General features: G+C 34.5%; 1 long non-coding RNA gene across 1 annotated transcript; it reads right to left on the bottom strand.

Annotated features, from left to right (window-relative positions):
- Nucleotides 1-7,205: 7,205 nt before the first annotated feature.
- LOC136801392 (uncharacterized) lies at nt 7,206-10,234 on the bottom strand. The gene is made up of 4 exons (XR_010845849.1): nt 10,200-10,234; nt 9,351-9,517; nt 8,826-8,923; nt 7,206-7,811 (listed from the first exon to the last, which is right to left on the bottom strand). It is a non-coding gene; the product is annotated as an uncharacterized lncRNA (long non-coding RNA).
- Between the last annotated feature and the right edge of the window lie 282 nt (nt 10,235-10,516).

Here is a 10,516-nt window from a genome sequence, read left to right as displayed (position 1 = left end):
CTGGACGAAGCTGAGTTTAGACTAAAGTAAGCCTTCTTTATAGAACATTTAAAACAGGAATTTTCCACTTCCACAGGCCAGCTAAAAAGCAAGTGTATATAGTAAAATTGTGAAAGGCTGCTGTAAAAATTGTGGGTTTGCAAATTTATTGAAATAGGGAGATGAAACAAAAATGGGGGTCCGACTTGTCTGCACATATGACTTTAATCACTAATGGGTTCTTTTTCAAATTCATAGACATGGAAAAACGATAACAAGACCAGTTACACCAGAGAGAGAAGAGAAAATAAGGCTACTGGAGCAAAAAATCGAAAGACAAAGGTAAATAATTAAAAGCTGCAGTAAGAGTAAGGGTTTTAAAAAAATGCCTGACAATTCATTCCATCTCAAATACAATGAAAAGTAAATAACGAAAGTCAGTAAATTAGGATTTGGTATTTTAAATCTTATAGTGAAGTATGTTAGTACAAAAATACTTCAGATGGTGATAAAAGCATGAAATTTGGCACAGATGATCCTTAGAGGATCTAAAACTTAAACAGTAACACCAAATTCTCCCACCTGGCCACCTGCCAGATGACGTCATCAGGTGGCTGGGCAAAAATTAATTTTTTTGAAAATATTCAAAATCTGATGTTTCAGCGGAAAGAGCATGAAATGCTGATGAAAATTGAGGTATAAAATATGCCTTGAAAATCTTCCTTTCAAAAGTTATGAAGGTTGGAAGTTTTGTGATGACCTCATCTTGAGCCTTTCCAGGCAAAACCTAAAAATCCCTAAAAACTTTGAAATAATATTTACATTTTTGAAAAGTCACAAGTGAAATCAAGAAAAATAATTACCAGCTTATTTTAGAATGTGCAGTACAACAGAGGGGCCCCCAACAGAGGCATCATCCACAAAACCTGAAGTCAATCAAGAAAAAGAAATTGAAAATAATCAGTTAGATAACACTCCATGGTAAGAGATTTTCTGAGTGAGTCCTTACTACATCAGAAAAAGGCTATATAGCTGAAAGTTCATCATTTTTGCCTTCTGCCCCTTTTGAATTATTACAAATAATGGTGAAAAACAGTATTTTTTTACGAAAGAAAAACATCAGAAAAAGTGCACTTTTTGTCTCTGGTGGATGCTGCCATGCCTTTCTAGAATTTCTTGCTTGAAAATTATATTGCTTGTTAATATATAAGATTACTCCACCCAAAGAGCCTGAAAAGAATAAGAAAATCACAAAATTTTAAAAATTGAATAGTAATTTTTTCTCTTTTTTCTCTTAGTATGCAATCCATCTAGAAAATATTTAAAAATTTCATAACCTTAAGTGTAACCATGTAACCATACAAATTTACTGAAATTTCTTTTTAATTTACAGGTTTACGCCGAATAGGCAATTGTCAAGAATCAAAGATGTCCAAATAATCAATGCAGTCACCTAAAAGAGTTTGGTGTACCAGACAACTTTCATTTTGATAAAAGTGTCAAATGCAAGCACTGTCAAGACGAAACCATTAAAATACCCTGCAAGACCAGAAAAGTCTGGGAGTTTGATGATGAACGATGCATTGCGAGTACAAATTTTAAAGATTCTCCAAAAAATGTACACAAGTAACTGTTTTTTATTACAATTTTCAGTTTACACCAATACATGACTAAAAATCACTGTAATCATGAGCACAACCTTTGAACTACTACACTGCTTATCAAAATTAACTTCTTTTAGAATAACATATTGAAATAAAAGGTTCATAATAATGAGGCCTAGAATAATGTACAGTGTTGAGAAAATAAATAAAAATTTGTCATAATGTTCTTATAGATGTACTTCTTTCCTTCATTTAAAACAAATTTTAGGTTACAGTATATCATTATGGCAGACATACATGCTCCGCAAGGAGGGTATTTTCTACCAAAGAAAAGAAAAGAATAGAGGAGGAGTTCTCAAGACAGTCATGCAAAATCATCAGTTGTTTTAAATTTGATAACGGCAGTCTTCGAAAAAGAGAACCCTTGGGAGGAGATAGATGAGATAAATAAAATTGCATGTGATGCAAATAAGCTCACGAACATCAAGAAGAAGGTTGTCCAAGACCTAAACCCTTGGGACAATCTTTCCAGATTGTAGCCATATTCAAGAGAACAAGAGATCACAGAGATAAATATCTCATCTATAGGCTGAATGATGGTTCTTATAATGGGAAATCAAGTTTCGTGTTTAAAACTTCGTCATTTAAATTGGGCCTGATGAGGTAAATGGAAAGGCACAGTGAACCAAACCTTTCAAAGGAGTTCCTACATCTTAATGGTAATGAGAAAAGATGCATTGGTTTTACAACCTTGACAGCAAGTGTCTACCATCCTGTTCTGCTAAAGCAAGTCAGATTGGCAACAATGGAATGTTTCGTTTCCTGTGAATTCCATTTTAAAGAAAATGTTTTGAAACATGCACACTATTTCAGTAAGTACACCTTGTTATTGATTCAAATTTATTGGAAGTAAATGTTTGAGCGCGTCATTTAAAGTTATGTTTAAGGTTGGTCTGGCAAATAAACGAATCAGGTCTATTTTATATCATTGTCATTCACTAGTTTTGTTTCAATTAATTGGATAATCTGTTTTTTCAAGGATAGATGACAGTTTTAACCTTTTTAATGTTCATTTTCATTTTTTTATAGCTGAAAAAATACAAAAACATAAATTCAAGGCCCTCGCATTCCAATGGCTTTTGGGCAAAAACAACCAATGCTTATATTGCTACCAGAAAACTTTTAGAAGATCATTGTGCGGCTGCAACTAAAAATATGAAGTACTACATAGAATGGTGGGATGCAAGACGACGTCGACATTAGTACACGCAGCAAGGGAGGATACAGGAGAAAGTTTGCAGACAGAACCTAAATGGAATGAGTACCAAAAAGGGCAAATTACAACTGGTAAGAAATATGTCAACCGGAGCAGTAATTCAAATGATCAGTTAATATTCAGACAGAAGTTTTTAGAAGTTTATCTTGTTTCACTTGTAAAAGCACGATTATGAACTTCATCTTTCAAAGTCAATAAGCAATCAAAACTTTTTGCTAACTAGCCGTATTGTATAAGGGTTGCGAAGCGATCCAGACTCCACCTCAATTCGCAAGTTGCTAGCAAAATAAGAGACACTCTAAAAATCTAATAAATAAAGCCGCTATAGAGACAGGGTCGTAAGCTAAGAGCCTTCTTAATGCCCCAAACACACCACATAATCTACGGAGGCACAACACCCGCCGCCGCCCGCCGCGCATCGCTCTTTTTTTTCCTTCTAGTTATTCTAGTGTAAATGGTGCCTTAATAAAATCGAACCACGAATCGTCTGTCGAAATCATCAAAACATAAAAATAAAACAAAAACAAAAATGTACAAAGATGGCTTGTTTATTCTTGGGCAGTTTTGATTTATTTCTTGACAAATTGACAAATTTGATTACCTCCGTACTTCTTTATCATAGAATATCCACTTGGTTTTGCAAGGTAAGTTTCGTTCATTAAAAGAGCACTCCTCCCACCCGCCCACGTGACTTGCAAAAACCTCTCATTGATTGAACTTATTTGATACTTGATACTTGCTGTTAAAAGTCAAGGGATGATGAAGATCCTTTCTGTCAACGTTCAAACCAACCTCGTCCCCGTGTATCCCAGGCTTTATTTACGTTACTGATTGACGCCAGAGAATACCCTGGTGTTGGCTGATGCGAGTTCCCCATCTCAGAGGGGGAACTTCTCAAAACAATACGTCATGAAATATTCTGACGTTACAAAGTTACACTGCAATGCAACGACTTCAAAAAAGAAGAACAAATGAAATCTGACGTTTTGTTTTTGAATTACAATTACGTAATCTTTCGCGTTCGAAAACCAGCCAATGCCAGGGTATTATCTAGCGCTATCAGTAAGAATCAAAAAGCTGATAATACGCAGGGATCGAGGTTGCGTTCAAACTAATTTTTTTCATATAACAGCAAAATAAACATTTAAAACCGAAGAACCACTGCTTAGATTGCTTAGATGCGTGCCGCCCGCGCGGCAATTTGATTAACTTCAGATTCTAAGTCCGTGTTTCGGCTTCCGGTAATTTTGTTGTTGTTCACTGTTAGGGCACACCATTTTAAAACGGCAATTTTTGCAGTCCTAGCTACCAAACCGAGAAAGTTTCTGTGGCTTCAAGCCAGACCATTCAAGGTCATTTTGATAAAATCATCGGTTTGGAGATGTGATTTATATAGCAAATTTTATAGCAAATTTTCGCTTGGGATAGAAGTTAAAAGTACGTGCACAATATAGCAAAACTGCTTCGCTCATAAATTCGCTTCGCAATTAATGTTGAAGTGTGAAATTTGGCTCCAAGTCACCTTCAAATAGGTTAATTTTCTAGAACATCGCGCAGAATTGATGTTGTAAGAATTGACGTTTTTCGAATCCGGGGGTTTGACGTCACTTTTTGACGTCAATAAAAGAGACATTTTGTAAGTTTTGGCTTTTTTCTTCGCATATCATTCCCGGTTTTCAGTAATGTGATGAGGGTTTAGGTCTAGTTTTTGATATTTTTGCATTGCCTGATCTTTTTCCTTTCCAGCAGTACTAAACTTGTCTATGTTTTTGATTACCACAAATAGCTTCAAGGTATTTTATAAGAGACAAATTTTTTCAATCTTTTAAGAAAGTTGTCAATGTTTGATAGATCAGAAAAATTTGAGGAATTTACTTTTCAATTATACAAATAAATGGTAAGAAAATTCATTTCAAGCTCTTTTCAAAGATGTATAAATATCTATAGGTTGTGACATTTTTTCACTATGCCAGCAGGGCTCAAAGATTGCCGGTGTCAAAAATGCAAAAAAAAGATTGGCTTGAAAAAAATTGACGCAGTGAAAAGAAAAGCATGTACATACATACAAAAACCGGGGTTTAATTATACAACTAAACCATGTGAAAGAGAGAAAAAAATGCAAAAATCTGGTGTGTAATAATCAATAGGTTGTAATTCATTTTATCTATGCTTTTTCATGCTGAAGTACGAGAAGTAGTAGAATCTTTACATCAGAAATAAAAACGTCAATTATACACAAATCTTAAGTACACGCCCTTCCACCGAATCCTCTAAACAACTACCAGAAAAAAACGTAGTGTCTTACCTTGAATTTCTTTCACTCATTGTGTTGATTGATTTTTAATGATTAAACATAGTAACATACAGTTTATGTAAAGTTCAAATTTACGAAAACAGAAGTTAAATAAGGCTACCTAAAATACCTAACAACAAAACTGTCTTGGCAAGGGCTTATGCTTGCAAACTAAATCTCTCGCTTCGCAATTTTCAAGATAAGCTGAGTTGGCAGATTTGTAATTCAAAGACGATTAGAAATTCCAAGCTACACAAAAAATATCGCAAAATAGATTTTATAACCATGAAATCACAAAAACAAATAGTCTTTTTGTTATGATCTTGCGATCCTTCGTGCTCCGACTTCCATGAAAAATGATTTCTTTATTCTAGAAATTGCTTCTCAAAACCGAATGTTTTTCTCATGGAATATTCCGATTGGCTGTTTAAACAATAGAACTATTGTTATTGAACGATAGTTGAACAATAGAATTTAGTATAACTAGCCAATCATAACAATAGTTTCGTGTACGCAAAAATTTTGCACACGTGGTGACGTGCTTACACATAAATAAAGTATCAAACATAAAATTGTTTCATGGTCATTTTTTTAAAGCTAACAAAGATATAATTACCCTAAATAGTTATTCTTAAAACGATATTTTTCCAACCTGTTCACTTATCTTTAACATTTATAAAACCGAAAATTGCTTTGTTTAGGTACAAATTTTAGGTACAATTTTTTTAATTTATTTAATAATTTTTATTACAAAATAATAACATTTATTTGAAAAAGATTTGTTATTGGATTTGAGAAGAGAACCTACTTGACACGTCCATTATTGCATTTCAAAGTTTCTATTCATCTATCTATATAAACCACCCCTCCCATTTTGTTCTTTACACTTTACACACGTGGCTGCTTTTGAAAGTTTTCCCACCCGCGGGAAACCCATTTTCGAATGATTCAGTATGTTTCGAATTTTCGAACGAAAAAAATCAAAAGGGTATATTTTGAGAAAAGTTTTTTTTGACGGAAGAATTGTGGTATTTTGTGAATATTTTACCCTCGTTTTCGATATCTTTTAATTAAAACATAACTGGCAATCTGATTCTTTTGGCTCCCGTATCTCCAGAAGACCAATTTCAGTTGAAAATCGACGGAGAAGAGTAAAAAAAATTGGCGAAAATGGACGTCGCCGATGTTAACGAAAGGATAGTCACCTTCCTCGGAGATTTTGATTTAAAATTAAACAACTAAAAGTTTGCGTGTTTTGGGGACTAGGGTCATTTCGGCAATGAGGAACAAAAACTCGAAGCGACAAGAAGACCTAAGAAGAAAGTGGCACTTCGTGTCTATCCAAAATAATTTGGAAACAGTTGAAAAAACAAAACTGGTACGTGTCTAAAAATAATTTTCTTTTTCCATATATATTTCCGTAATATACAACAATTCGAAAAGATCTATTCTCGGGTACCTAATAGCAGTCCCCCCCGCTAATTAATTGCTACCTGCGCTTTCTAAAGTGGAAACACTTCTAAAATAATTGTAGCCTAAATAGTGACGAATATTTTGGAAAAACCCCTGTAAAACAGACCCCAGCTCAACTGGAAAAGGGTGGGAATGTACCCTGGATTCAATTGATAAATTTCTATCCCTACTGTGATTTCCGTAGGAATTTTTATCCCCACTCAGGAAAAGTTCCCGTGGGGCTACGAGGCAGTGGTGTTTTGAAACGAGAACGCAAAAGTCAGACAGGCCTTATAGGCGTTGTTTTTAAACTTTTTATGTAGACAACCTCCACATCCAAACAAATAAGAACGAACCCGAAATCATTTGAAGAAATTGGGAAAAGACAAAAGTACCGAAGGTTAAATCAAATCAGGTATTTTTGTAACTTTGGAAATATCTCTTTTGGATTATTGTTAGCGGGAAAAGGTTTTTCGTTTCCTCTTCTCGTTCGATCTGGATTTTTACTACCCTTGACAACAGGTCAGATCGCTAAAATTTATTCCATTGAAAATACTATGGTAAGACAGGGAGAATTAAAACATGGAAAAATTCTCTTTTCGAAAAATTGACTTGTTTGAAGGATTATTTTATGCTTATTCTATAGGAATGGAATAAATGACGTAGTCGGGTAATTTGGATTTTCGGCAAATGAAATCAAATTGACGACTGCTGCTGACACACAATTGACTGTAACCCTCGATAAAGGTATTGACTGCGTAGTTAAACACATGGCATTAATTTAACCTTTGAATCGGCAGCCTCCCCCAACCACAGAACTCATATACAATTCTAGAACGCTGGGTAATGAGTGTATATCTGGTTTGAGACGGGAATTATGAAATTGAATGAATCCAAACTATTCAAATATCTTTTTATTTTGAAAAATTGCGAATTCTTCTTATGCCCACCAGATTCACCTTCACAATCGTCACTTTGGACTGAGTCAAGTCAATCGACGGATCAATCCAGCCAGTCCACGGATCAATCCAGCCAGTCCACGGATCAATCTAGTCAGCAATCAAAATCAACAGGCGACGAATCCTTTGAGTGGAAAACCGGTAAGTTTCGTAAAACAGATGATTTGTCTATATGTTATCGTTTCTCCAAGCATCATAATATAACGTATTCTTTTAACGTATTCTTTCAATTTCAGGTGACGATTTATCTGAAATAGAGAGGGAAAAAGCTATTTCGTACGTGCTAGACCGACACACTGTCTCACTCAAGGCGTACCACAAACTCACGCAATTGGCGGGAGAGTTACCAAGGACGCACAGGGTGGAAAAACGACTACGGGAAATCGGAGACACATTTGAGATCCAGAGGACCGAGGGTAAAATCATTGGGGCTCAATGTTCGCTGAAAGATGAGCTGGAAAGAGATGCTAGAATACGTTGTGCAGAGAAAAGGGTTATGGTAAGTTGTCGCTATCATTATTGCTATTCTTGTTATTCTTGGAAAAATAGATTTGACACGCTTTTTCTTTTAATAAGAATAGTGTACTTTGGTTGAGGGTGAGCATTATTCTTATTTTTCTATTGTTCTAAACAATAGGCCTATTGTTTTTAACCCGAAATCTCACCCTGATATTCTTATAGAAGGTATTCTTATAAAAGAAAAAGCGTGTTTTATTTAACAATGCTTTGCTATTTCTTATTTGTCTTTCGTTTTTTTACAGCTGAAAGTTAGTGGGGATGGTACCAAGTTAACACGGAAGTCCAATCTGGTGGTATTATCGTACTCGGTGATAGAATCAACTGGATCACAATTGAAAAGTTCAGGTGCGTAGAAATTTTAGCAAGTTGGAAAATTTTTTCGCAAGCATAAACTATAATATACTTAGAATGCTACGTTTTGTTTTACCTTCAAAAGGCTCTTAGAACAAAAAGAACATAATGAAATGTGTGATTTTTTTTCAGGTAACAATGCTATAGGTGTTGGGATGGGTTCAGAAAGCTACGAATGTCTGAACGAAAGTTTTGCTGACGTCATCAAAGACATCAACGACATGGCAATAAACCCAAAGATCACGGTAGATGGAAAGGAGTTGGATGTGAATTTATTCATTGGTGGTGATTACAAGGTAATCAACTACAACTCCTGAAAAAACTCCTATTCTTATCATATTCTTTCAAGCTTGCCTTAAAAAAAGACCCTATGTCTGAAAAAAATTTATCACCTGTTTTCTAGTTTCTTCTGATGTTGCTTGGCATGAAAGCAGCCACATCAAGCAATGCATGTATTTATTGCGACATCAACAAGGACGACCGGTAAGTACTAAAAATAAAACAGTAATTTTAGCTCCCAAATCTGTCCTTGTATATTACATTGATTAGATGTGTGATATAATTTTTCAAAAAATCTTACAATTAAAAAATCAAAAAGTTTCTAAAATTGAAACAGTATTTCAAAAAGATATCACGGGATACATGTTCTTTTTAGAAGCTCAGATATGGGGAAAAATTAAGCATATGCTAAGCATTACCTCGAGCCTATGAAAAAAGTATAAGCAACATTGTAGTATGGATATAAGCAGTATTACAGTACTGTATAGTAGTATAGCAGTATTTAAGAAGTATTAAGTATTAGGATATAAGCATCCCTCGAGAGCCTGTTTTCGGATTTTTATATGTTTAATAAAAAAACATGTAATCAATTCATTTATTTTCAGACAATATCCCTTAAAATCTGGCAAGAAACGAACCTTCTCAAACTGGAAGAAACAACCAGGGTGCAAAGATGACAGGCTTCTTGAGAACGTTTGTTTGGAGAAGTATATCGTAGATGAGCTTCATTTGCTACTTCGGATAACCGATCGTTTAGAGGAGGGACTGTTTCACACGATAATTGACCAAGATGAGGTATGGTTATCTGAAAATGCAGAAATATAATCTGTAACGGTAACTTTTCCAAAAGATTAAGGTTCATAATCAGATGGTTTGGAATATTTGGCATGTGGGATTCATCTTTTGGAAAATTGTTACACAAAAATACTTTGAGGATTTACTAGGGACCACAGAAGGTTTCTGTAATCTAAATATCTCAAACCATCCGATTATTCCTTTAAACAATAATAATAAAATACAATCTTTTTATTCATAGAAAAATGGCAACAACGTCTTGGAAAATAAACTGATCGAGTTGATGAAAAGGATTGGGGTCACACTGACATTTTGGAGGGAGAAGAAATCAAAGAAACTTGAATGGACAAGCTTAATGGGAACAGCTAAGAAGAAAATGCTAAGAAAGTTGCCACAATACTTTAGTGAATTGCTCCCTGAGAAAGATGTCTTACCAACACAGCAACTTTGGAAGGTATAAACATCTATTAAATTTGATGAAATTTCAGCGAATTATCCGCTGAAATCTTTTGCAAATTGAGTCACTGCCAAAATCTTGAATCTACTACAGACCTTAGATTTTTATTAAAATAAACCTGTCTTATAACAATTATTATTTATTAAGTCTTATCAAATATCTTTGAATAATACTGTTAGGTGACTGTAAGTTACTAAATTAGGGCAGAGACATTGTTGTAATGTTTTTTTTTTACCTTTTTACGATAAGGTCTTTGAAGAACTGTACGACACAATCAACAAACCAAAATTGACAGAGGAAGAAATTGACACATTCCAACAAAAGGTGAATAATCTTTAAAATTATTGACTTTCCATTACGTAACCATACATTTGATGATGATACAAAATTGACACAATCCTGAAATGAAATCAAAATTATTTTTTAGACCTACGAGTGGATTGGTAGGCTCAAGAAGATGAACGGTTGTGGATATAGTTGGAGCCATCCTGTGACACCCTGCATCCATATTTTGGCTAAGCTTGTCCCTGACATTCTGCGAAAATATGGAAC

Source organism: Clytia hemisphaerica, unplaced genomic scaffold (genome assembly GCF_902728285.1).
Source record: "Clytia hemisphaerica strain Z4C2 unplaced genomic scaffold, Clytia hemisphaerica genome assembly, whole genome shotgun sequence".
Classification (NCBI taxonomy): domain Eukaryota; kingdom Metazoa; phylum Cnidaria; class Hydrozoa; order Leptothecata; family Clytiidae; genus Clytia; species Clytia hemisphaerica.
Note: the sequence above shows the minus strand (reverse complement) of the source record. Positions and strands in the feature narration are given on the sequence as shown.